The sequence below is a fragment of the Girardinichthys multiradiatus genome, chromosome 6, assembly GCF_021462225.1.
Source record: "Girardinichthys multiradiatus isolate DD_20200921_A chromosome 6, DD_fGirMul_XY1, whole genome shotgun sequence".
Taxonomy (NCBI): Eukaryota; Metazoa; Chordata; class Actinopteri; order Cyprinodontiformes; family Goodeidae; genus Girardinichthys; species Girardinichthys multiradiatus.
Window position 1 is genome coordinate 42,406,154 of NC_061799.1, and position 27,552 is coordinate 42,433,705.

The 27,552-nt window shown below is 39.6% G+C and overlaps 1 protein-coding gene across 8 annotated transcripts in view; it reads right to left on the minus strand.

Annotated features, from left to right (window-relative positions):
• Window positions 1–27,552, minus strand: part of LOC124869456 (disco-interacting protein 2 homolog C) — a 200,956-nt gene that overhangs the window by 120,711 nt on the left and 52,693 nt on the right. Inside the window, exon 1 of one of the 8 annotated variants that reach the window (XM_047367315.1) lies at window positions 21,875–21,893. The exons of the other annotated variants lie outside the window; for them this stretch is intronic. The gene's annotated coding sequence lies outside the window, so the exon portion shown is untranslated. Of the gene's footprint in view, window positions 1–21,874; window positions 21,894–27,552 lie in introns of those variants that run through there. 8 annotated transcript variants of the gene reach the window in all.

The following is a 27,552-nucleotide window of genomic DNA, read 5'->3' on the forward strand; positions in this document are numbered from 1 at the left end:
AGATTGCATCCAGTCAGTGACTTGCAGCATTCACTCCTCCTGGATGAGCATGTAGAGACAGTGGACAGTCACTGGTGTTGACTTTGCAGCAATCCCTCATACTGAGCATGCATGTAGCGACAGTGGAGAGGAAAAACTCCCTTTTAACAGGAAGAAACCTCCAGCAGAACCAGAACCAGGCTCAGTGTGAGCGGCCATCTGCCACGGCCGACTGGGGGTTTGAGAGAACAGAGACACAAAGAGAACAAAGAAGCACTGATCCAGGAGTACTTTCTATGGGAAGGAAAAGTAAATATTAATGGATGTAGCTCCTTTAGTCGTTTCATCTAGAAAGAAAGAACAGATAAACTCTGAGCCAGTTTTTAAGGTTAGAGTCTGAAAGAGAGCACATAGAGTTAGTCACAGTAGAAGCTCAGTCAATTTCCATGTCTAGGAGAGAGAAAGGGTTAAACAGTAAAAGACAGGGCTATGTGGATCATCTGTAGAAGGTGAGCATTAAGTTGTTGCCAGCAGAAGCTCGGACGATTCCTCTCTCCAGAAAGGTGTCACAGGTAGACACACAGCTACCTGCAGTAGCATGAGGTCGTATTGCAGAAAGTTTGTAGAAAAGTGAATAAAAGGAAAATAAATCCCCAGAGCTACTGAGTACTGCTCATCATGGCCTTTCTTACTGGATTTTAAAGCCTATATTTTTCCATTTTTATTGACATTATTGAAACTGTTTTATCGCCCAGCGCTACATGTACTGTTCATCCAAGATGGTCTGCGCTTTTCCTTGTCTGGCAGTTGTTGGGAATATCCCAGCAGACTCATGATCAGCTGATCAAACTGCCTGGTCCAGCCAGCATCCTCCAGTGTAACTTTGGACCAATGCAACATCTGGGTTAAACATGTGGTTGTAAAGTTACTTTATGTAGGACATAAACAGCAGGATGGAGATGGAGATCCATCAGTTTGCACACACACACACACACACACACAGGCTGACATGTGACAGATCTAACCAATCAGAAGCAGAGAATGAGTGAACCAAGTGGAAATGAGAGCATTATAGTCAACAGATTATAACTGTTGCTTTATGCAGATTTAGTGAAGGTAATGCCTGAACGCATCAACATTTACTCATAAATCCCTTAAAACATAATTTACACAATTTTACAGGAATAACAAAATCCAAACTATGCCTTTAAACCTGCAGTGGACGTTCATATTTATCGCTTGTCTTTGCGACCTGATTGATTTGGTCATTAAGTTTTGGGGTTAGGATCATCTCATGACCATAGCTGAGGGTTGGAACATGGATCCAAAATGAACACCTGTCTAATCCACCCATAGACCTCCCAGATAAACCTTAACTGCTCCACCTTTGGCATTGCCTACAATCTGACATTCAACCTTTTTAAAGTCCAGAACCAACGCCTTGCACTTCAGCTCACCCAGAATTTACTTTCTTCCTATTTTATTGTAAATAAATGATACAGAATTTATTTGAGCTGTCATTGGTTTTAGTTTATGATTTAAATTATTGATTTGTTTTCAACAAGAAATTTTCATTATGTATTAAATTAAGTGGAAGTAAACGACAACGCCAACATGAACGAGTGAGTTATTATCCCTTATTGCCTGTAAAACATGAAGAGGACTGAAATGAACCCTGAAGCCAAACATGATTTTCCTCCCAGCAAAACATTTTCCCATCCAAGCAGCAGCAGCAGACAGTTTGTCTCCTCCCCGCTGCTCATTTACATTTAGATGAGTCCATTAAGATCCATAAACCACCGTTTCCCCCACCATCCACCTCATCACACCATTTCCAACACCTCCTAATTCAGCCCAAAATGTTTTAAAATTAATAAAGGTCCAGAGAGGTAATTTAGGGGTATGGAGGTGATGGACGGGAGTTCTCAGAGAAGAAATCTCATATTTTATTCCTTCCTGTTTTCAGTCTCCTTTGGAAAATTCAACCTCTGCCTAACTCTCATTTTAGTTGCGTGTGTTGCGTGAGTCAAATAAATGAATAGAGCAGAAAAACAAAACATTAGTCACAGAATATAGATGAAAAGCGAGCCACAATGCTGATTTTTCCCAGCATTCCAGATTAACAAAGCATGCAGGTATAGCACTATCCTGTACATCCAGCACAGGTTGGACTTACTGCCGTACAGCAGCATAACCAAATTATCTGATGATGATGTGCTGCTATCATTTTTATAAGCCAGGGGCCGTATCAGAAAAATGACGTTTCAGAAATCCTGAACATGGAAAAATTCCATAGAAGCTAAAGTAACCAAGACACAAGTTGTTTTATGGCTACAGATTAATATAAAACATTTATTAAAGCAGATTGTCTCAAAATGGCATCAAATGCAAGGAAATCTCTGCCAGAAATCTTCAAAAACTGATAGGAGGTTCAGTTGCAGCTAGCAAATCATGGATGCTCAGGATGTCCAAGCGTGTCCTCCTGACTATAAAATCATGTTGCCACCAGTGCCGAGCTTGCTCCGCATTGGCAGCAGGTGGGTTCGAGTAGAACTGCATGGACATGTAGGATATTTGGACAAGACAGGCAGATAGAAGCCAAGTCTTTCCAAGAAAAACAAGAAGGATAGACTGAAATTCTGCAGGATGCGCAAATATGAACAGCAGAAAACTGGATCTTCTCTAATGGAACCTCCTTCTGATCGCCAGTCATGTGAAACAAAGATCTGAAACCTAAATGTTCCCATAAGTTTAAAAAAATAATAAACAAACATTAACTCCTACTTACACTCTCAAACTGTAAAAGGCTAAATAAAACCCCATTTAAAAACAAGAATCTTTAAAATCCTCCTTTAGAACCACAAAAACTGCTCAAACAGAACCAAACCCACACTAAATAACCTTACATTAACTGGTCAAAACTACCAAATACCCACTCAGTATCACAGATACATCAGTCAATGGAAATCTCTTCATCCAACAAGCAGAAACCCAAGGCTGAACTGCAACTAGAGATGCACCAAACAATCAATCAGAGATCAGAATCTGACAAACTTCCCTAATTGGCTCTGAATGTTGATGAATAGGTAATATAGTGTAAGGTTAGATTTTTTTGTTCCTTTTGTTTTAAATGCATCAAACTTCCACCTTTTTCAGTCTATACATACATCAACAAACAGCAAGTACTTTAAAGCACTTTTTAAGTTTAATGAAAATGATAAATATTTGGGAAAATATGGGATTAATCTCATAATTGCTTTATTCCCTAATTCACTGTAAACTTCTACTTCTATCAAAGAACATGAAGCACATTTTCTCCTTTTATGTGTTCTTATCCTTGGAACAAAAAAATAGAAATAATTCATCAGCAGCTCAGACCTGGAAGAAAACTGTAAAGTAGTATCAGCCTAAGAAGCCTGATTGGTGCATCTATTACTGCAAAAGCTCCACTAACTTCAGGAGGGTCCCATAAATATGCCCCGACAGGTCAGAGGTGGATTTAACTGCTGGTGCTGATCAGTGTTTGTACTTGGTTCTAGGCTTATGCCGCTCTACAAGGCGCTGAAATGAGAGACAATGTTAAAATTCAACTTGAGAGTCATCAGCAAAACACACATCTGGTTTATGTGCCATATTTGTGGAGAAAAGAGATGAAGAGGGGAGGAGAGGAAGAGTAGCTCAGATTTCATTACATTCTCTGTGTGAGTAAAATGCCTGGGAGGCTCCAGTTTTTTCCCCTTCTCTCTGGTTCCTGCTGAATGTGCGTCTGTTTTTATTTCCCAGCATTCCTCTTTTTTTGTTGTTCTTTTGCTCTGTCATACAGAAGGAGAATCTAGCTATGAATCAAGAAAATTGATTTAACCCCCAGGTTGGCATGGGGTTGTCCCCATGACAGTTGGAAAGAGAAATGTATTCTGGAAAAGGGGACAAGAAAGTGAGTGCTGCAACATATTTTATGATAAACTTGTGCTGCAGTAGAGTTCTTCCGTAAAAAAAATCATGCCAATAAACTACAATGAACTGAACTGACTTTGTAGAGGGGGGAGGCAAGTGATGCAGCAAAATATAATAACAATCACACAAGGACTCATACACCGTGACTCCAAGCGTTAACATCTTGCCTCGAAGCTGCAGGTCCATTTCATGCTCACGAAAGAAATACGACAAATCGATTGAAGCAAGAGAAAGAGAGAGAGAAATATAAAGCCAAGAGGCAAAGAGAGAGAGAGTAGCAGCCATATTTGTGATGAATTCACCACAGCAACATGTTCCACAAAAACCAATACACAGAGTGATGAGCCACATTTACAAACTGGTTCCATCTGGGAGCAAAGAAAATAAGTACTTGTAGCTGCAGCCTGAGAGCCAGTCATGGCCATCGTCACCACACTATCAACAGGTGCTGGTTTGACTCTCCATCAGTTTGACATTTAACTTACAGTGACACACTCTGAAACAGCATCGTTAGTGTGCCGAGACTTTGGAGGACAGATGGAAACCAAGTATCCAATTCAGACACTTTTAATGTCTAAGCTTAGTGAAAAAACTGTCACTAAGCATTTTTGAAAAATCCAGACACAAAAACTCCGGTAAAACAGTGTAGAGGCAAGTAATATTAATGTTTGAAATGCAAAAGCAAAGGATGTATGATCTGTTAGCAAAACACTAGAGCAAAACACAATTCCCCTAAATCACAGCACAAACAATCAGACATTTTGTGACAGATTAGATTAAATATAGTTACATTCCCCCTACCTGTTGGTTTGTTTTATTTTAATACAACAATTCTATTTTATGTAAATATCACATCAGGCTCCATTTCTGTTATTGATACAAAGAGTTGAAAGAAGCATGTAGTGGCAGCAGTTAGCCAGCAGGGGGCGTCTCAAATTCAGCGGGCCCTCCTACCGCAGCAAGCCAATGGCAATAGTGTTGTAACTGCTGCGGGAGGGAGCGTTCACTGATACTTTGTATCTGTCTTTAACAGGTAAATATAAAACAGACAACTATACACAAGTACAGCAATATGTAAGAAATGATGAGTCTGGCTGCTGAGGGGAAGTAGGCCGGTTATCCTCAAAATTGTAGTGTTGTTAGTAAATGTTAGTTAATTGTTTGAATGAACTAGCAGCTTAATTAACTGATCGGAGCAGCTAAACCAACGGTTACTAGGGAGATGTGAATTACAGTATAGTGCCACTATAATTGTTGTGTATTTGGAGAAATTAGCTATGGTGAACTAATTCGTTAATTGTTGTAATTGTAATTTGTTTATTTAATTTGTTTGTTTGTTATTTGAGCCAAATTGTTAAAAGCCAACGGCAATAGTGTTGTAACTGCTGCGGGAGGGAGCGTTCAATGTTACTTTGTATCTGTCTATAACAGTTGCGAAGAATAAAAGAACTCGCAAAATCCACACTGAATCCACTCTTTTCTTTCTGCTCTCGGTGGAGGAGGAAGCTTTTTCTCTTGTCTCCCGCAGCCCTCCCAAATCTGCCCTTCTTCAGCTCTGTGTCTTGTCTTTTTTTTGGAGCCTCTTTTTGCATATCTTCCAAATTCTTCCAAAATATGGATTTGGTCAGCTGGTCTCTTAATGCAATTGATCAAATTTTCTCAACGAGAAGACAGGGGTTTTTCTCCGGATACATGATGGACTCCTGGCAGAAGTGGAGGATTGTGTGTTTGTCGATAATGTCAGTCGAGGATGTGGAAGATGTGTATATAATTGGATGTTTGATATCAGGATTTCTGCTTTTTGGAGTCAGCGGTTACCTGGCATATCGAGAAATTCGGAGAATGTCAGCAGCTGTTCTGGCAATTGTAAGGCTGCCTGGCATGTATGATGGGATCTTCAGGGCGATCAACACTCAGACTGAGATGTTACGTGAGCTGAATTGCAGACTGGATGTGATCCTTGGGATCGCAGGCAGGTTGCGGTTCCTGGACTCAGGGGTGAAATGGGATAAATCTTGAAGAAAGTTGTTCGCTCGGATCTGGCGAAAGACCAGGAATTTGGCTGTTTGGATTTGCCTTTGAGAAGCACCAGTGAGACTCTCAAGGCTGACGGAAAATTAAGAGTCAGCCTGACCCAAATAATTATTGTTTTTCTGAATTTGGCTCTCCTGCACAGCCTTGATGGCTGGCTATCTTCAACCTCTCCTGGAAGTTCTGTAAACATGACGCTCTGCTCCCTCTGCCCCTTCCCTTCCCTGAGGACATCTGTGGACCTGCTCAGAACTTTGTGGCCGGTTGATGAACACTCCAACGTACCATCAAGGACAATGGCCTCTGTGACAGTGCTTCATGGACTTACTTGCACACACACACATGCTCAAGATAAACATATGCACCCCTCACACCACCTTCACCGTTCCCGGCATGATGTTGTTTTGTCAACTTGTTGCTTCTTTGTGCTGAGGTTTTTTGCAATCTCAAACTGTATCCTGCTAAGGATAAAGTGTGAAATATGATTTTTTTTTCCCTCTACTTACCTAATGTGGCCTCTTTTCTCATCTAGCCGTCCCCCATTGTCTTGTGTCATGATGTATGTTTGGATGGGTTGTACTGGAATTCTAATTTTCCCTCGGGGATCAATAAAGTATCTTTGAATTGAATTGAATGATTATTTAGTGTGCAACAATTTCTTCCAACCATAAACATAAACCTTTACTTCCTGAGAACATAAGGTCTTATGATAAACGCAACTCCTCATGAAGTTCCAAAATTAGCCAACTTGTGCCCTCTAAATAAAATCAGAAACTTACGTCAGAAAAGGGCCTTAAGGATGCTATCTTTATATGTGCATTTTGTTTTACATTTTATTGTAAACTTGTTTAATTCTGTAATATTTGTCCAAAAACGTCTTAGTGCTGCCCTCTTTGGGTTGAACGGTGGCTACTGCAATTGAATTTTCCTACTGGTTCAAACAGTACAGCTTGGTACATGCCTATGTCGCAGCCCTGCGTTCGGGTATAAAACCATCTCACTCAGACACACGCTCCCCGTAGCCAGTCAGGAGTTGGGATTGCGAGTATTGATCATAGCATTTTATACTTCATACCTTCGATCATATGGTTTACCGGTCATACTATAAATTTCCATGTAAATGTAAACTTTCTGAAAGTTTGTTACTGCTTCCAACGTTAGCCCATGATAGCAATTTCCACTCAGAAAGTGGATGCATATTGTCCTCTGCTGCCTCTGCAGCGCCAGCCTCTGGCATCAATGAGTCAGCGCCTTGAGCCAGTGGCTTGAACTGATACGGTTCGGGACCTCTGGGCTCCATTATGCCTTCTTTAACCTCTGATGAAGAGGGTGGGTAATAAATCCTCCACCTCAAAAGAACTAGTGGCGTTTAACTACCAGCGTCGCTCCACACAATTCATGTTTCAATATGTCAAATTAAGCTAGCTGCAAATTTCCTTCGTCCTCCTGACCACACCCCCGCTTAAACCCGTCCTCTCATCCACGCAGTTGGGGTCACGCCCCTCAGGGTTTCTTGGCGCCACCCACTGGTGGCATTTTTTAAAATGTGTCTGGGGGTGGATTAGTTCCACTTTAAAGAAGTAGCTAGCTTTGGCCCATAGGTTTATTAGAAGAATATGCTTAAGCTAGTAGCTGCATTAGCTAAGTTTAGCAAATGTTAGCCGTGGAGGCTCAAACAAGTATCTGGTTAGGCTAGAAAAAGTTAGTGAGCTTTAGCCTGGTAGCCTATTTAAAAACAGTTGAGACTCGATGTTAAAGTGTATGACAAAACTAGACGCTAACTTAAACTAGAAGCTAAACTTACCTAACCTCAGACAGGAGATTATTCAAAAATATGATAAAGCTAGAAATTAAACTCCGTGTTAAAACTAGAAGCTAATTTAAATTTAAAAGCTATCTTAAGCCTGTTTAAAACATACGATGAGTCTCGAAGCAAAATTTAAAGGATATGCTATATGCTTAAATTAGAAGCTAAGCCCTCGATACCATAAAAAGCCCATCCTGAGGATATAAGTCAAATAAAGACAGCTGCTTCTAGAAACTTAAAACGAAAAACCAACTTTAGCTAGCATGTGCCTGGAAGGCTTTTAAGCATTTGCGGTAAATGAAAGCAGCAGTACATGTTAAATTTAGAAGTTAACTTAAAGCTAGAAGCCAACTTTAATCACCTCAGTCTCAAATGTATTAATATCCTAAAGTTGAAAGTTACCTTAAAACTTAAAAGGTAACTTTATTTAACATTAGTTTTACAGGCTATTTAAATGCATATTCAAAAGCTAAACACTAGTTTAACATAAGTTACCTTCTAAAGAAAAAACTAAACTTAAGTCTCATATTTCAAAACAAATTCTGACACCACAAGAAGCTAAGTTTTGGCTTAAACATCAGCACACTTAATGTTAAAGGTGAACTCTAGCTTCCTTTTTGAGGCATACGCTATTGATAAGGGAAAACTTTAGTCATCAAGATAATGAATGCATGTTTTTAACCAAATCTGCAGAAATGATTGTCTGTTCGTGCACAAATTAAATGCAATACTTACCCATAGTTACCCATTTTTAGAAGCAAAAACTTTGCTTCTAAAACTGGGTAACTATAATAAAATATAATATAATATAATAAAAATATCACCACAGCAGGCTGTTTTACTACATATTAAAACAACTTCTTATAAACAATGTTCTCTAAATATACTAAAGGAACTTGTAACAATAACATCCAACACACCACAAAAATGAGATATTTTTATGTGCTTCATTGATTTATGTTATGTTTGTATTTTTTAATCTGACAACATGAGCAAGGACATTATTTATCTGGTTTTAGGACATTATTTATCTGGTTTTAGAAAGAAGGCTCAGGGCCAAACAACCAGTTGTTTGTCCAACTAGAGGACAGACAAACAAGAGACAAGCTTGTCTGATTTTCCTACTTCTAAACAAAAAGAAGTCTCAGTCTACTGCTGCTAAATAACACATAAAATCTAATGTGCATGACAGTTAGATAAAGCGGATAAGCTTGCACCTGTTGAAGCGGGACTCTAAATGTTTATTTATTCAGCCCACAGCGAATGTGACGCCTACAACGACTCCAATTTACCTGGAAAATCTGGTCCAGAATCCAAACTAAATGCTCCAGTTCTAGTTCAATGAAGCATTGAGAGAGGAACAATCTGTTAAAACTGTGCTTAGATAAGAATTATACACTAAAGTGAACACTAACTATTAACCACAATGTATGACTTGCCACTATTCAGTCATTGCAGCGTACGCCTCTTACATATATTTCTTAAACCATAAACAGCAGTACTGAGGATATTTGAAAGAATTTGTCTCAACACCTAGTAGCTTTCTTTAAACACAGAACTCAAACATAGTTTTCAATAGTGAAGCCTAAAGTATCTCCGGACTGGAAGTAATTAATGTTTTGGAGTGGCCCAGCCAGAGTCTCGAATTCAATCTGACTGAGAATCTGTGCAGGTAGCTAAAGATTAGGGTGATGGCAAGAAGGCCTTCCAACCTCAAAGACTTGGAGCTCATCACCACAGATAAATGGTCAAAGCACCAGTGGAAACATGCAAAATACTCGTCATCAATTGTAAGAGGGCTTTGATTCCTGCATTGCCAGTAATAATTTTCCATTAATTAATGAACAGGGTATAAATATTTTTTAATCTGACTGAAAAGAGCTAATTTAAAATGTATACACCATAGATGCCTGTTTCCTTTTGTATCAAAAGCAAACGTTTTGGTAGAATGAAAATAACTACAAATCTAAGTCTGTCAGAGTTATGAAACATTTTGGCCTTAACTGCATATATAATAAAATACACTAAAAAGATGTAAACTAGAAAAAAATAGAATATGGAATGGCTTTAAAATTAAACCAAAGTAAAATTGTATAACTTTCAGATAAAATAAAAATAAGACCTACGTGGTCTTTTGAAATGATCTGAATACACTTTTTCTTCACGATTGTACTGATAAAACCTCCAGTGTGTTGCATTTATGTACGATCTCAGCAGAGGGCGTGGTTGACCCCCACAGGTAGCAAAATGGTAGCAGTCTTAGTTTTTGCTTCAGGATTATGCTTCGAAAAACCTTGCAGTGCAGTTTTTAATTGACGGTCAACAACTTTAAAAACTAAACCTTACTTTCAAAAGCTTCTTCTTGATAAAAAAAAAATGCACATTCTGTTATTTACTTAATACGAAAGTTGAAAAAAGAAATAAAATTGTGAAAAGCATGCTGCCGTAGTGCTTGCATGAGTCTCAGCAGGTTGTGTGTCCCGTGATTTGAGGTTCAGATCAATGAGGACCCAGGTGTGTGTTTGTGTGTGAAAACAGGATGCTGGAAAAAATCAAAGGGAACCGAGAAGCCAAACCAGTCAGGACGCAGACATCCTGAGTTACAAATCCACATACACACTCGTGCTCACACAAACTCTACATGCACTTCTGCACAGACCTGATGACATGTTAACGCAAGGAAAAAGTGCTCATACACACCATAAATCAGGAGGAAAGGGAACTGACACTTAGACTGACCCCAGTCCACCTCAGAGTTGCTCGACTGCAAAACTAAATGCTTGTAAGTAGTTTAACAATCAGCCTACAGATCCTATGATCCTCCAGAGAGAAAGAACATTTTTTACTTCATTGCAAAAAGACCTTTAATATCGTTATTTCTGCATCCTCAGTCTCCTATACTAACAAAAACCTGCCGAGTCTTACAGCTGGATCCGCCTCTTTAAGATGATTCAAATTGTGACCAAAAAGATGTTTATCGTGATGGATTTGTCCCAATCGTTCTTTTTCCTCTTATTCCATCATATTTGTGTTGCTGTGTTGCTACAGGCTCCATGTATTGAGCTGGTAAGGATGTGTTAGGCCCTGTTTTGTTCATGGAGTGAAATACTGAACGCTTGCTTATGCAGCCAAAAACTTTAAATGAACAAATTTAGTAAATATGTGTTTCCTTGGCGGTCACCCTGCATCTTAAAAACAGTCACAGTCTGACTTTAACACATTTAATTGGTTGTTTCGGAGAAAAAAAAATGTCTACATGTTTTACTTTTCCAAATGTATTTGGCTCTGAAATAAAGTAATAAAATTACTTAAAGTTTGCATTTAGTATTTAAATTCAGAATTTCTTTTGCAATAGATGAATTCAGACAACCATTCACCATCTTTACCTGCTTGTCATTGCAGGGTTGCAGTCATTGGACGATTTACAGGGTACACCCTGGGCAGGTTGCCAGACCATCATAGAGCAACAAAGACACACATTCATGCCTAAAGGCTATTTAGAAAGTCCAATAAACCTAACAGTCATGTTTCTGGACTGTGTGAGGAAGCCGGAGACCCAGACAGAACGCACGTGTGGACGGGGAGAACATGCCAACTCCATGCAGAAAGACCCAGGCTGGGATTCAAACCCAGTACCTTATTGCTGCAAGACAACAGTGCTACCAACTGTGCCACCGTGCAGCCTTCAGCCATCCATGTTAGTTTGAAACATTTCAAGTAAATATTGTTCAGGCCGAATCGTTCATATTTTCTCCAACATCTAACCTGTAATGGTGCCAGAAAAAATGAATGCCTTCTTGCAAGACATAAGCAGCTGGAGGACATTCACTTAGTTGCACTCTGGAGCTTTGCTACAGGATGTCACCTAGTTGTTCTCACAGCTCCTATAATCTTTGCATTATTTGAATAAAACAGTTATGAGCGTAACGTCTGCTCATTTGAAGGTCGTATGGTGCCCCTGCAGTGACATCGGCGCGGCTGTTATTGCAGCCATGTTGCACGGCGGTTTGCTGCAATAATACTCAGCAAGTCGCTGTGTAAGCAGCCACTTGGAGAACTGAAAATGGTTTTTTAATATTAAAAAAAATTGTTACAGTACAGTCAATACAGCAAATAACTTTAAAATTGATTTTAATTCCATGAAGTTTTTACCTGATCTTTTATTGAGCCATTGATTAATCTATGTTCATTTTCTTCTTTTTTATTTTTACTTAAAAAAATGAGAACTGCCGAGCAGAACCTTAAACTGGTTCTGAGTATTTTCTGAACATGCATTTCAAATTACATATAACTGTAGATGTAGACAAGACATGCGGCACCGCTCTTCAACATAGGAGCCAAGTCTTGAAGAACCAAAAATTAATCTGGTTCTGTTCTGTTAAAAGCATTGAATGAATGACCACCTCAGCAGGTCCAGCTTGTCAAAAACCTACTCGGCCCACTTTGCTGGATGTGAGGACTTAGGAAGCAGAAACAGAGAGGTCGCAGTCAAGCTGAGTCTGAATGACAATCTATTAACTCAACAAAAACAACTTCACCATCTGCAGCCCAAACATCTAGATCCACCACCGTGCACCGTGGCATCCAGTGTGTGGAGCTGGTGCAGAACCACCATCCATGGAGAATAAGGAAGGGTAAAGTGACATGACAGGAAATCTTACCTGCTTTTTACATGAGTTATTAGATGTCTTTATCGGCTTGTAAATCGTGTTTAACGCATCCTGTCTGCAGCAGTAAGGTCACTTTAGCTTTCAATATTTCTTTGAGATCAGACGGTAAAGGTGATATCAGCCAGTGAAGAATGAGCTTCATCAAGTTACGAGTTCAGTTTTTATTGAGAAACAGGTCTGCACAGGAAGTTTAATGTACGCTTTATCTGTGGATTTACTCACCAAGCCTGTTTTATTGCTCCAAACCTAATTTCCCCTGCAGGAAAACAATAAAATGGATTTAATTGTTTTGAACACTACAGGAGTAAGCTGAGTTTCCTGTTCCAGAGGCGCAGCGAAGAGGATTCTTATTTTGGCCGGGTTGTCTGGCTCTATACCATAGGAAGCGCCGGGTGTACGTGCCCTTTGAGAACATCTGAAACTGGACCTCGAAGGATTTGACCTGCTCTGACACACAGCGAATCAGTGTTCAGCTCCATCAGCACCTCCTGTCTATCGTTTTATGGCAGGAGTCAGAGGAGAGGAGGAAATGTGGGGTAAAGGTAAACCAGGAGGGGCAGAAGCTGAAGAACACTGTCTACATCAAGCTGCTGTAATCTCTGTATTATGTTACATCCACCCTTTACAGTCAAACTAACCCCTTCTGCTCTGCAACATGGGAACAGATGTTGTGGTCTGCAAAGATTATACTTTACTCTGCAGCAGCTTGAGATTTAAACCCATGATAGGATAATGGAGAACGTCTTTTGAAAATAAACAGCAGCTGTTTACAGAACAAACTACATAAACTAAGATCAGGAAAGCCTCAGATCCTCCATGTTCTGGTGTTTCAAATGCATGGTGTAATAAATATAGCCAAAAAAGACTGGATTTAAATCAGTGAGCATTGTTAACACTGGCGAAAGTCGGAGTGTGTCCAGGAAGGTCCAGCAGTGCCTTCTAAGAACTCCAATAAACAATCATGTTACCACCAGTGCAGATCTTCCTCAACACTGGTGAATGTATCTGCACAGACAATGAGGTGAAGGCTTTTGGACCACGAGGACATGGTTTAAAACCAGAAGTGTTTTGTATCTGATGTATTTTAAATTAATATTAATTCCTACTAATATGAGGAAGATCAAATATGTTTTCTCAAATTTTAAAAAGAGATTTGATAAGATAAAAGACACAAAAATGTTGACTAGATAGTGATAAATGTCTGTTTTGCTACTGTTTGAATAAAAATTACACAGATGCAGATCAATTAGAAACATCATACCTAATTATCAGACACGTAAAAACCTTTAAAATCTTAGAAAACAAATGGCTGCCATTAAACTGAACAGAAAATAATTGTTTTCTCTTTTTCTTTGTTAAATCACATTTTGCTGTAAGAATATTTCAGCCAAATATGGAAACTTAGCCTCCAAAGACACAGGTCAGTGGGCTGAATTGTATCTTAATTACCACAAATAGATCATTTTTAGGACATTTTTTCTTCTATCGGCAGCAGCAGTGTGATATAGCAAACCTCAGCTGACAGATACCTCCTGCATAATGATGACCGCACACACACAGGCTGGGATTTGAACCCAGGACCTTCTTGTTGCAAGGCAACAGTGCTACCAACAGCACCACAGTGCAGCCGACGCAAATCCTCAAACCATAAGTGTAATTAAAAGGCGATACGGGGGCTGCTAGTTTTGTAGAGCAGATAAAACACCCTGACAGCTGAGGTAAAGATGACAGGAGGTCAGGACTTTATCACCGAAGAAAGACCCTTCTTCAACAAGGAGGAACTTGTTCTCTCTCCAAGCTGATTGCACTCTGTCACACCAGACATGATTAGCACTGGAGCTCGTAGGCCAATAAGATAACAATGATTGCTTGAAAAGGGAGAAGAAGGAGGAGACAGCTCAGAGGATTCACAGCCAACAGTAAGTCTGAGATGTAAGCCCACAGAAGTGGTGCCAGTTCTCTCTCTTCTGCACAAAGAACGAAGAATACTACAAGCACATTATTACAACTTCTTCAAGGCAGAAGTAGCAGTAACAGTTTAGTTAACTGTCCAATAGTTTGTTAAATTAATGCTAATCACCAGAGCAACAACGTGAACTGCTTTAGTGAGAGACAAAAACATCAGTGGTGCCCTCTCAGCACGGTGGTCTAGCGAGGGATCGGACTTCAGGAGCCTTCGATATGCTGCAGCGTTCTGCTTACTACAACAAAACACCAGCACAGACATTCCTATTATCTAACTCAGGGAACAGCTGTGTTTATTTTAAATAAAATAGAGCAATCTGTGTTCCTTCTGATTTCCATTTTTTTCAACAGATTGTTTTTTACCTGGTGTTGAAATCGCCACTATAGGTGAAGATAAATTCTCTTGTACGCGTCATTCATGCCTTACTTCACTCAAAGCTCTTTCTGCTAAAGTTTTATTGTTGCCGCAACAAGATTATTGCACAGTTTAATCCAAATGCCTAAAGCTTTAAAGGTTATTTCAGGCAAGGCTTTTTCTCCTTTCACAGCTATATTAAAGTAGATCCAAGTCAAATCCCAGTATGTCAACAGCAACAAAAACAACATGTCCACTGAATATGGAAGTTCTATTTAAAAACATGTTCATTCTTGCAAATGAGAGTAGGGAATTCACTTCTTTTTTTGTTTGAAACATGTAATTTTAAAGCACAAACTAAGTATAAATGTATGTTTTTAGTACCTATAATAAAACACCCCCAGTTTTACTGTGTTTTAACGATTAATTGCACTCATATATTGTTACCAGATGAGGTTATAGGTATTTAAGTTTATGCAAATGTAATGAAAAGAAAAATTTTTCGGGACACCACTTTGAATCCTACCTTCTTCAGCATGTTGTATTTCTGTTAACCTGTAGGACAGGGACCCCCTCAGCTCCTCCCAGTCTGTTTCTGCTACACCAGCGTCTCCATCAGAGCAGGCTCCTCCCTGCCAACCAGCCGCTCTTTTCATCTCCCTGAATCTTTCATGCTGCCTAAAACAACAACAACACGCTCTGGAACAAAACCCGCTGACAGATCCTTCCCCTTGTCCTGCTGGGGGACATTGGTTCATCTCCACACCGGGGGACCTCTCACCGCTCTCCACACCGCACACCCCTGCTCTCTGACGGCCCGACCTGCCGTGAACTTCCTTGTCTGTCTTCTGTGCCTCTACCTTTCTGCTGCCGTGTCTTTCATCTTTTATTTGATCTCCTGAGTATTCCCTTTTCTCTGCCTCTCTGTCTGAAGCCAGTATCTCACACAACACAACCTGCATGAAGCTTCATGTAATGGGATGAAGATGTTTTTTGGGTATGAACTACTCTCAAGATAGTTAACCTATTTTAAAACACTGAAAACATCATTAATGAGAGTTCCTGACTTTCCAGGGGTAAAGTCAAAGGGTGGATGCTATATTTATCACTGAACGCAGCAAATGAAGTTATTAAAAATAATTCAGAAGGACATTTATCCAGCTACATTTAAAGCTAACCTGTCTCCCCAACATCTCAATGTCAGGAGCATTCAGCATTAAATCAGGCGTGATCTCCTTCATCGTTTGTGATGTGAGAGCAGGAAGGGGCGAATAACTGAAATAACCCAGAGCTGGGTTGTTTATTGTTTTTTTTCACATAACTTATTTTAAATGACTAGCACCAAGTTCCCTTCGGATGTCCGAGTGACGAAGGAAGCTGCGACGGAAAAAAACGAGTGAGAAAAAAGCTATTTTACAGCAATAGAACTACAACCAATCACAACAGCCATCTGAAAACTAAAATCTGTGTTAGTAGAGATGTAATGATATCTTCAGCTCAAGAAAATGAAACATTATTTTTACCATTTTCACACACAGAGTACAGGTTTCACAAAGTATAACTTGTAATCAGTGCAGAACAGGTCAGTCCATGCTGGACTGCACCAAGTAAAAGATTCCAACAAAGTGATTTATATATATCTAGATATATATCTAGATATATATCTATATATAAAGAACAACCCAACTAATTTACAAATACAAAGTGATCTCAATAAATTAGCCCACAATCTAGGTGTAATAAAGTTAAATGACACAAGTAATAAGTATTGAACATCCCTACTGAGATTTACGTAATACTTAATAGTAAAGCCTTTGTTGATAGCGACAGCTTTTAGACACACCGTCGGCTAATTCCAGGTCTTTCTGGACTTTAATCAGGGTTTATTTTTAGATAATGTTATACCACAAATCCTGTTGTGCCATATTGACACCACTGTCATCGGTCTGATCCAGGACAATGACAAGTTTGCACAGAGAGAGGAGGTGAATTGGCCAGTCCACTGGTGTTGTCAGAACCACCTGGAGCTTTACCCATTCAAGACAGTGGAGATGGTGGTGGACCTCTAGAGAACTCACTCAACACTGCCTTCCCTCACCATCCTCAACAACACTGTCAACTGTGGTTCACTTCTGGTTCCTTCTATCCACCCTTTCTTGGAACAAAGTGGTCCTCACCCTGGTGGGAAGAGAGTTTACTTCCTGTGGCAACTCAAGAACCTTCCACAGGACAGGTCCAAACTGACCTTCCCTCCATCCAGGACTTGTTCAGGTCTAGTGTCAGAAAAGGGGTAACTAACATCCCAGCAGACCCCACAGATCCTGGACCCAAACTGTTTAGACTTTTATCTTCAGGTCAGAGCTACAGAGACAGTTTCTTCCCTCAGGCTGTCTCTCTGATGAACACCTGACATTCAGAGGGCCCAGACCGATCCCAGGCAAGTCTTTATTGAGAGCAAAGTGAAACTAAAGTCAAATTCCTTGTTTGTGTCACAAACTTGGTGAATAAAGTTGGTTCTGATTCAAAAATTGGTCATTAGACTCTATGCTAACTTCACCAGGTGAAGTCATGGCGACTGTTTTACAAACAGCCCTCACCTAGACAAAAACCATCGTCCTGGTTTTTTATCAGAAATTGTCTTGCCCCAATAGAGAAAGTGACGCCAAGACGATTTCCCACTGAAATTAAGAGAATCACAAGTCAAATATTCCCAACAGAAACCCACACATCCCTTTAATAATAAAGATAATAGGCACATAATGGAGCTTCCTCATATCCACAGAACCTATAAACCAAGGTGACATTAAATGTGAGGCGTACTCCTGCCGAGGAAGTCCACTCTTTTGACAGCAGGTGTCAGCTGAAATAACTCGGCCTGGACCGCACAGACTCACACGACCTTTAAAGGATTCTTATCGGCTGCTGTCGGTTAGTTTAATGTGTGAAAGGAAAGAGGAAAGAGTAGCTGGATGTGTGCAAGGCAGGAGGTGCTGTGTGTTTTTCCCCCTTCTGGCCTCATGCTGTCTAAATAACACGCATTATAACAGCAACCATGTCCTCTAATTATATACTTCACTGCTGTAACACCTACTGTGTGCAGCATGCTGATAAACCAGGTGTCGCCTCTTTTACTGCTAAAAATTGCCACCATGTCATAAATTTTTCTTTGTATATTTTGTAAATTAAAGATTCGCTTCTATTATTCAAATATCCATTACCTGAGTACTGGCAGAAACAAATTAGTCAAGATAATATATGGAACTAAACAAGGGAACTTGTATAAAAACATTTGAAAAACTTAAAATTTCCTTCATTAAAACTGAAGCATGCTGCATAGATTTTATTTCACAAAGCCATCCACAAATGTTCAAATATTACATCAAATTCTCAACAAATACTCTGTTCAGGTTCTGTTAATGAGCTAAAACAAGCAATCAAATGCTCACTCAAATTAGTTTCAGCTGCCAAAGAAGTCACGGCATATTTTGAATAAATTAAAGTTAATATCTTGCAGGCATATAGGTGTTATAAGTCCATCTATTTACCTGGTTAACGGTGTCTCTGTCAGCTCGCCGCCTCTGCCTGACTGACCTCCAGACAGTCTGAAGGGCTGATGTCTCTGCTGGATTTCTTGCCTGAAGCCGTCAGCCGCAGACAGACTGTGTCGCAATAAAAACGCTCCCGAGAAACACAACTGCTTTGTCTCCATAATTTAGGGGAAAGAATTAGAGCTGCTACATTATTTAACCGTGGCACAGTTTGCAGTGGCCGGTCTCCCCCCGCTGATCCAAATCTGTCACTTCACTTCGCACTGCCCTCAGGTTGACAGGGCCCTTCTGGCCCAACGCACGTGCACACGCACCTCAGCTGGCACGTGCAAGCACACACCTAATGCAAGAAGTGTGCACTAGCAGTGATATTTCTTCCACCAAACAACCACACGCGATGCAGACAAAGTAATCCATTATGGACTGACCCATACAGGCAGTAGGGTCCATATGTTAGATACAATACACTCAAGTCAGCCATAAAACTTCGACGGCTGACAGGTGAATTTATTAATATAAATTATGTCACAATGGAACACAATGGGATAAACATTTTGGGTGTTGGAACAATTTAGATTTGAACTAAACAGCTGATATTGAACAGGCTCTGTCAAAAGCGGACAAAACTAAAACGTTGCCTGGTCCAATGAGCCTTGATTTCAGCTGCAACATTAAGATGGTAGGGTCAGAATGTGGTGTAAACCAAAAGGAAGCATTGATCCAACACCTTAGGGTAGTTCAAATGCCCCAGCCAATCAGAGCACTGTTGCCGACTATGTCCCTCCCTTTATGGCCACAGTGCCCCCGTTCTCTATGGCTACTTCCAGCAGGATAATGCACAATGTCACAAAACTTAAATATCTCAAACTGGTTTACTGATCGTGACAATTAGTCCATTGTATTGCAGTGGCCTCCGCAGTCACTGGATCAAGAGAGAGAGAGCACCTTTGGGACATGGTGGAAAGGGAGAGTTGATTTATGGATGTGCAGCCGACTAACCTGCAGCAACTGTGGTCTGCCATCGTGTCAATATGGAGCAACATCTCAGTGGAATGTTTCAGACACCTTGTTTTAACAATGCGTTGAAAATGTATTGCTGTTCTGAAGGTAAAACTGGGTCTCACCCAATCTTAGCAAGGTGTACCTAATGAAGTGGCCGGTGAGTACATGTCATGGTTATATTGTTTTCATTATGCTGCCTCATCAGACATTTGTGACTGATGGTACCAAACAAAATATATCTGTTTTAATGGGAAAATTCAGTTATATTTTTGCTGTTTTTAAATATAACCAACAGTGGAACATGTCAGGATTCATCAGGAGGGGAAAACTAATGATTACACTAAATGTGGGACTGTGTCGCTGTGGTGGTTTAAACGTTTCCAGTCAGTGAAAATTCAAACTCAGCAGCTTTAATATGTTTTTATTACATAAATGAACTATTATTATCTTACATAAAGCCTGAATAAACCTGAATAAATGTCCCTTCTGCTTACTGAAGGACAGTATTTGTCAATCTATTACTGCCACCTATTATTATCAGTCTATTTACCATCCTTTCTTCTTTTGTGTTTCTTATTAAAGCCATCTCCAGCTGGTTTTCCTCTTTCATTCCTGCTCTTCTGCTCCAGGTTTCCCAACCTACTTCACTCTCTTGTTGCAGTTTTTAAATTGCATATTCCTCGGGTTTTTTCCATCTCTCTCCCTCCACTCTCCATCCTGGGTTTACTGGGTAATGTGGCCATTTCAGGGCAGCTTATTGTGAGCTAAATCTGTCACGCAGACTGACACAGATTTGACTTTTGCCTGAATTTAAGGTAAAAAGTGGACATACCAAACTTGCCCTTTATACCAACCAGTTTTGCCAAATTTTTCTCCTTTTCAGCAAAGGTTTGACAAAGAAATGACTGGTCACCCTACACAGAAAGCGCAAGATCAATTACTGTTAAAATGAGGAATATTCTGACCCGTTCTGTGGTCCAGATCAAGAAGAACTCTTAAAATTAAATCTTCTTATGTCTTGATTTGAAAAAAAAAACAAAATACTAAAATGAATGTAGAAGATATTCATTTTACATGAAGCAACATTGTTTACGTACAATAAGTCCTTTTTACAAGCTGGAACGCAGGAACAACCTATAAAACCATTAGGCCACATTAGTCAAACTCCTTGACAGTTTGAATAATTATAAATATTTATGATGTTGCCCCAAATCTACAGAACCTGTAAGATAAATCTGAGGGGAGGAAACACATGGCTTCCTGTGGATCAGGTGACAGGCGGCTGTGTTGTTTAGAGGAAGCCATGAATAATGTACAGTTTCAGCCACAAGAATATGTTTCCAGTGTGTGTCTATATGGGTCTCTGCAATAAGAGGGGCCTGGGGGGATATTTCTTCATATGTACACCAACATGAGATCCAATCATCCCATGGGACCTGCAGCTGAGGAGAAATGGACTCAGTATAGCACAGTGTTGAAATGCAGTGTTACTGTATGTGGTAATTAGGCATCATAGAAATTATTTTAAAAATTAAAAATGTTCAGCAATTCATTAATTTGACATCTGAAAGAATTTTCACAATAAACTTCATCCTGACACTTTCTATCTATAATATTATATTTAAATAGCTGTTTATTTTTCACACCAAATCATCACATTAAAACCTTTTCAATATCAGAGACAGAAAGGTCCACATGAGGCTAATGTGGTGGTTTTGCTCATCTTTATGATTTGAATTGATTTTGTTTTTTTACAAACCATCATTAACTGATCGTCGGGCTATAATTCTAATGAATACTACATAATTTTCGTATTGCTAAATGTGATAAATAAGCAATACTGTGGACCAAACAGTCATCCTTGTAGGACTCCATGGTTAATGGCCACATAATCAATATTCTACAAATGATAAATAAATGACATCCTTTTCCTCAATTTCAATAAAATCCCGGCCACCCTAAAGTGGAGGCTTATTCCAGCAGCTTGTTTTTAGGGATCGGTGTTTCTTTAGTGGAACACAGACAGACCAGAAATTCAAATGCTTCACTTTTCAATATCACCTCCTTCTTAACCATGAAAGCCTGAATCAAAGCCCACATTCCAGTTGATCCGTCTCCTGCTCCGACAGCTTGAGGCAGAAACTCATTGTTCAATTGTTTTAAACCTTTAAATAGAAGTTTGGCAGATCTGTGTAAAACTAAAACTGAAAATAATGTACAAAAAAACATTGGAACTGCATTTTAAGTCTTCAAATTAACAAATTTCACTGTCAGATATTTCAGTTCATTACAAAAATAGGATTTTTCTTTAACAACCATCCTGTTCAACTGTCATCTCATCTATTTTTGAGGATATCGATTGTTGCACAGTAGGAGTCCAAAGTTTCTGTAGTCTGGACCTAAAAGTACCATTCTGTCTGGTTCTCCACCTCTTCTTGTTTTATTCCATGATTAGCAGACTCCTGCACACAAATAACACTAACACCGTCAATGCAGCTCAAAGCCAAGCTGAAAACACAAAGACCGGTGGTAATTAAGTCTAGTGTCTCAAGGCTGCGCTCACCTGCTGCTTCGCTAAGCACTGCTGACGCTCTCCCTCAGGCTGACCAATACTTCATTATGGCTTAAGTGAAGAAGAATCAATAGCACCGAGCCGAGCAAGTCAGTGAAGCCTTCGTCCGACTTCCCTGTCAGGCATCAATCAAAGACGGAGCGCAGGGCAGACAGAGGATCCGGGGGGAAAAAGCTGAACAGCACAGCCCTGGAGAGAAGAGCAAGCAGGTGCTGCAGAGTGCTGATAGGAGCAACGTGCGGCTGGCCTTTTTTGTGATGACATTAACAAAAGCAGAGTTGGACTGCAGGATGAGATATGCAGTGTGTGAAGAAGTGATGCAGAGAGCTAAAAGTGCCTCCTTCCTCTTACATGGTGGTGATAACATCATAAATCTCTAACAGGGATCAGAATCGCTAAGGAGGCGACCACAAGCGATACACAGAAAACACAAACTTTTTCTCAACTTTTTTCTCAACTTTTTAAAATAAAACATTGAAAAACAACATATAAAACCTGTCTCCAGCATCAGCTCACAGTGCTGTGGAGAAGTTTACATACGATCGTCAGGGGCATGAATGTCATTAATGTTGACTTTTTTTGGGTGCATTTGGACCAGATTTTTCCAGGGTTTGAATCATGCAACAGAAAAACAAGAACTGGATTTTCTCTAATCCACTCAGGGTCAGCGTTGTGCATTCAGGCTCAAATACATATATGCACTCTCACTAATATTTGACTGAATGTCCCTCAGCAACCTGCATGACGAACACATACTTTCATAGCACCTTCCATTCATTATTTTCCAGAGTTTAATGCTACGTACTCTCCCCGTTTTTTAGATGTTTTACCAAATTACTTGTGTTGCAATTGAAAAGGTTTTTCCTCCTCTTGACAACAGTGCCGACCAGGTGGCCTTTTGTCACCTTTGTTCACTTGGAAATACCTCCACACCGCTGACATGTCTGCATTTTTGACCACTGACTTTTAAGTATAATCCACAAATTGCCTTCAGGGCTGAGGTTAGAGCTTTGGTTAGTCCATTCCAGAAGCTTAGTGTTAGCATGAAGACTTAGCCACCATCATTATATCAACCTGCTGGAACATACAGGTGTGACAAACGTTCTATTTCTTCTTTTATTATTTCAACCACTGTGTGCAACGCATCAGTACCACTGGTAGCTAAACAAAACCACAGCATGATGCAGCCACTACCATGCTTGACAACTGCTAACGCTTGACAACGGTTTGTAACGCTCACTCTGACTTCTCCAAAAACACACTTCTTTTCATTGTAGCCAAACATCTCCCCTGCTGTCTCCTCGGACCATTAAACTTTTCTCCAAACGGCATTCTGGCCTTTCCATGTTGGCAGCTTCACATTTCAGCCAAGCTTTAAAGACCGTTCTTGGTTGGCACCTTCAGCCCACGACGACGCTGGAGTCCAAACAGTTCCTAGCTCATCTTGTGCCTTAATGGTTGCTTGGTTGTTCCTGACCATTCTAATGCATTTCTTTAAATTTTTCAATCTAGGAGTAGAATGACCTTTTCGGCTTGTGTAAATCTGCAGTTTTCACTTTTAGAGCTTCATAGAGTTCCTTGGACTTTCCAACAAGTGTTTGTCCAGAGAGAAACTACTAGCTGAAATCAATTACGGCCATTTCCCAGACGTTAGCTGATATTCTAAAACCTTCAGCACCACTTATTATATTTAAAGCAATATAAGTTTAAATTTGAGCAATAAGATAAACTCCCACCATCATTCCACCCAATTAATATGGACAGCATGCCCGTGATTAACGTCTGTCTGGAAGCATGAGCTGGAACAAGGCAGTCTATCAACCTCTGAAACCTTTTATTTAAATTTTAATATATTAACATCTGCTAGAATCCTTTGGCGGGAAGATAAACACATTTTGAGCTATTTTTAAATGAAACACAAGTGGAATATTTGTAGTGGAAGCATTGCCACATGCTGGGAACCTTTAAATATAAAACAAAACACTCAAAAGATTTCCAGCACCACTCTGAACATAGAGTAGACATATAAAAGGATAAAAGAACAAATTCATGCCACTAAAGCTGATATTTGTTTCCCATCTTGCATATGAGCCCAGACAAAAGTCAGTCTCCTGCAGATTAGCCCAACAAATGGCTGATATAGACCAACAACCCTGAGTCAACAAGCCCTATGAGACACTTCAACAAGCATGAAAGCAACCAGAGGCCAAACACCTGGTTCTCCCATTGTCCTGAGAGCAGCCAGCTCAGTGTCTGCAGTTTGTTTTGGTCCAACAGTTTTAAGTAAAACGGTGAGCACAGACCTGGGAAATTTGAATTCCCTCATGAGGAAAACTGGGTCACCGGAGACAGCGTCAGGAATACAGCAAGTGAAATCAAGTGCAACAAAAAGGGAGAAAGAAGGACTTAAGGCAAGGTCCTGTGTCACTGAACAATAAAAAAAAAAACAAAGCGCTGATTTTTAATCATTTTAATGTCTAATGTCTCAATAATTAGTAGAGAATGTCTCAGCTAGATGATAACTGGAGTTCTTCAAGGGTTTACTGTTTATGAACTAACCACCAACAAGCATGAATAACCCAGGTTTGCAACAGTCACATAAAAATAAAGTTTACTTAGATTAAAAGGTGTTAGCCCTTTTAGAGCAGCACAGAGAAGAGGATATAATCTGACTTTCAAGAGGAAGTAGAAGAGGAAAAATGGTTCTGGAGATGAGCCTGAGGGAGGATCATTAACTGTTTGAGAGGTGCGTTTTGTCAGCTTCACTCTGGAATGGCAGCTGCAGATGACCTTTTGACTGTTTCCTCCAGTTCATTCTTCTTTTATCGTCCATGAAGGTCTCTGATGTGGTGGTACTGGCACCCAACCTCCGTCCTTGTGACTGAGACCTCTTATATGGTCCTTACTGGGACTGGGATAGCCTGAGGATGGATCGCGTCATAATAGAGGTGTTTGCTGATAACTAATACAGAGACAAAGATAACCAATCCTATGCAAATCTGCAACTAAATCTGACTCTACTGTAGTTTAACTGGATTCAATTAGACTGTATGGAATAAATTAGGACTCAGTTAGGTTGTGTTTGACTAGTTCTGAAACCCCGGACGCTCATATTGAGCCTGGTTCTCCCAGGCTTCCTTTTACCAGTTGGCAAAATAAACTTACTTAGACTGCACTGCATCACAACTAGGACTGATTTTTATAATATATTGTATAGATTGTTTATTTCTGGAGTAGAATTTGATAATTTTTGTCTAAATAAATTGAATTTATTTTAACAAGTTTGTCTTTTTTATATGCTGAAATTATAAATAAAAAACAATTTAGTAAAAATGCTTCTTAGACCTAGTGGTTCACAGATCCCAGTTCTAACCACTAAAATTTAACTGCCACAGTTATTTGAGGAAATGACCAAATAATATTTTTTAAATTCCATGTTTTGATGCAAACCATGACTCGGTATGCATCAGTCAAACAGTCCACGTTAGCAGCATGCATGCTGGTATTATCTGCATAGATCATGGACCACTCCCAGGGTTTACATGTTTACAGATGATACCCTCCTTTCATACAGTGATTTCCTCTGTTAAAAGACTCCGAAAATGAATGGACTGAAGCACAACAGAAGAGCACATAAGTCAATTATTTCCACAGCTGCACAGAAATGAATTCTCCTCTAAATTATTTTATGGAATAGAAAGTAACTAACGGCATAATAAAAACCTACTTCAAGTGGAAGACTTAATGATAAATCTATATGTCCAAATATTAAAGGATCAATCAAGAGTTTAAAGCCTCAGACCTGAAAAATTAAACATTAAAAATGCATTAGATGAGCAGAGCTGTAAAACTCATCATAAAATCCTTTTTGAAGTGAAGCAAAGGTTTTGATAATTAAGAAGATACATGAAGCAGCGCATTTTTCATTACGTTTATTTGCTTGGAAAAATAAGGATTAGTAATTAGTAGACTTTTACTGGTTCACTGTTTTTGTGTTTTTGAATATTTTATATGAAAAACAGTTCAGGAAAGAGGAAGCAAAATAAAGTATTTGTGCTCAGAAGGTCAACTTGGACTTTCAAACCGACTCCTCAGATCAAGGCGGGAAAAACAACAAGCAGCCGAAGGAAGTGACTAAAAAATTACATTTTCTTTTTAAAAGGTGATGAAGAGGTAAATCCACCCAAAATAAAAAATAAATGATCTAGTTAAATCCTACTTTGTGCCTGCAGCGATGGGAAGAAAACACCACCTTAATTACCTGAGGAGACACTAACTCCTCGCAGGTTTTTCTGTCACACCTAAACCGTGTTAATCCAGATTAACGCCAGGTCAGGGTTTGTCTCCACAGAGGTCCTTCACACTCACTGAAATCCTATTAATGCAATACCTCAGCTCACAGCTTTGTGCTGAAACAGTCTGCAGACTAAAGATGAATCAGCGGTCTCCCTGATGACACCTTTGATAACTATTTTAACACCCAGTTTTACGATATCACATCTGGCGTTTATCTGAGCGCAGATTTTCCTTCCTGTTCTCAGTTTATAAAATGAAGACAGGGCATGTAGGAACAGGTAGATCTGGCTGGTTTTTAACTCCATTCAGGAATATCAAACCTGCTCCAGCAGCAGCTAAATGATTTGCACAATGTTCATCAACACACAGCAAGATTTATAGGAAGTTAGCAAGATTTTATCTTGCATTTAAACATAATCTGAAGCAACAAAGCTGTGAAAAGGTGTCAGTTAAGATTTCTTCTCCTTATCCCGTTTTCGTCAAACTTAACTGTTTCAGATCATAAAATAAATTTCAATACGAAATTAGGGTGAATTAATTAGGTATTGAAAGCCAAACCCATTAGGTCCCATGTAAAAAAGGAGGAAACTGTGACAAATAAAGCAAAAACAGAATAAATTTATTAGATGGGCAACATGAAAGTGAGGAAGTGGGAAAAACTAAGTCCTAAACATAAATGCAAACATCCATCCATTGTCTATATGAAATCAGCTTGCAGAGTTAAAGAAAATGACCTTTACCTGTCCACAGTTTCCACATTTTCATTCCAACCTGCATCCTTTTCACATCAAAACGAACAAACATCAGTTAAATTTCACCCAATATGAGTCTCTAAGTTGACAGACGTGAAAGTTTAACATAACAAGCTCCAGATGAAGAGAAACGGCGCATGAACAGCTAAAGAAATAAGTGAAGGATTTTCACAGAACCAAAGGGTTCTGTACACCAGAAACCACCAAGGTTACACCAGTACGGGTGGGATCGCTGTACCAGTCGCTCCCGTCAGAGTTTACCTACAATGTTTAGTCTAATCTGTTTACTTTATTGTTCTTTGGAAAACAAAAAAAAAGATAAATGCTGATGCTTCCAGCTGCACCGTAATTTCTGGTTCAGTTTGAGCAGAAAAGTCAGCTTCATGTTGTTACACAACGGCCAGGAGAGACTCTTAGAGACAGGAAACAAGACCATGTGAGCCGAGTCCAAAAACAGCTGTTCTGTAATGGAAAAAGAACCGGCTCCTTGGTGCATTGGTCCAAAGATAGCCCTGCAGCGCTGCCTTGCAATCTGGGTGGAAACAAAAGAAGGAACGCTCAGATTGTTCAGATTATGTGAATAATTCATGAGAAAAAAGAAAAATCACCGACTTGTTGCTC